Below are 1,484 nucleotides of genomic sequence, written 5' to 3' on the forward strand. Positions count from 1 at the left end.
AGCAGGAATTGCCAACTTCAGCACACCCAGGCAGTGCTGGGGAGACATTCGCACCACTCGGTGGGTTTCTAAGGCTCCCTGATATCAAGAGCACCATGAGTTGATACCTCTACTACAAGCTGCCATCAGGAACATTGAAAGAATGAATGGATAAAGCAGCAGTCAGTAACACACAGGAAGATTCCTCATCTTTAAAATTTTTTTTTTTTTAAATCAAACCAAAAGGCCCACTTAATTCCACAGCAGAGCACAATCTCTCATCTTGAACTGCCATAAAATAATAATAAATTATTCAAAATCATTAGGAAATCCCTGTCATGGAAAAGCTAGCTATGGAAACACACAGGGAGGAAGGGGGAAAAAAAAAGCAGCCAGTGGTTGCAGGTACTCTGTTATTTATTGTACAGTATCTCACTGAAAGTACAAAGGCATCATCAGTATTCACCAGAATTGTACTGTAACAGGTACATTATATTGTGTGTTAAAATGTGCTACTTCAACAATGCAAGACAGAACACAAAATTTAGAGGAAGAAAGCAAGGAGTTTCAAAAAAATGTAAAAATACATTTTTAGTAACTGATCTGTACAAAGAAAAAAAAAAAAGAAACCAAACCAGAGCGTGGGGATTAGAGCCCCCAAAGTCATTTAAAACGATATGAAAAGGCACTGTTATCTACCGTGTCATTAGGACCTTTGGGTTCCGTTTCCTTCATACTGATGACTGTGGGGGTGGGGGAAATACTGTTACTAAAATGATCAGACTCATACAAAAGTATTTACAAAGAAAGGCAGAAAAAATTCCCCTACTCTTGTTCCAAAAGAGAAACATTTGCCTGGTTGGAGAGTTCAGCCTTCCACCCTCTCGCCCAAACCGTGCCAAAGCAGTGACCTTGAAGAGGGGAAAGCAAATAGTGATCCGGTGGGAGAAGCTGCCAGAGTCCTTCTAACAATGGGAAAGTGCCTCTGTCTTTTCTGTTTTATGGAGCTGCAAAATAAAACAAAAACCCTAAAACCCATGTGACAACCCCAAACCATCTGAGTCATCCTGGCTGCAGGAAGATGGGACAGGTGGTCAGGACAAAACGGAGAGGATCAAGAGGTAGGGCCGGCTGGAGCTTTCTTTTCTAGAGAAGGGGGGAACAGATGGGGAGAACAACGCTTCAAACTACCAGACATTTGTGCTGCTTTTCTAAATCTTCCCCTGGGGGCCTGACAGCGGTGCCTGTCAGCAGAAGCAAACCCAGGGCACACAAACCCACCAGCCGAAGCATCGGACGGCAGCCGCGGGACGTCCCCGGGACGCCTACACGTGGGCGCTCTTCGCGTGGGTGGGGGAGCTGGATCCCGAGGCGTAGTAGAAACGGTTCTCACCGAACGTCTGGGCATCTCCTGAGCAGCAGACGATGACGCAGCCGCCAAAGAGGCAGAGGGCAGAGCCGATCCAGCCCGTGTAGAGGGAGTAGCCAAAGCTCATGATGGGGGT

The sequence above is a fragment of the Chaetura pelagica genome, unplaced genomic scaffold, assembly GCF_000747805.2.
Source record: "Chaetura pelagica isolate M959 unplaced genomic scaffold, ChaPel_1.0 scaffold341, whole genome shotgun sequence".
Lineage (NCBI taxonomy): Eukaryota > Metazoa > Chordata > Aves > Apodiformes > Apodidae > Chaetura > Chaetura pelagica.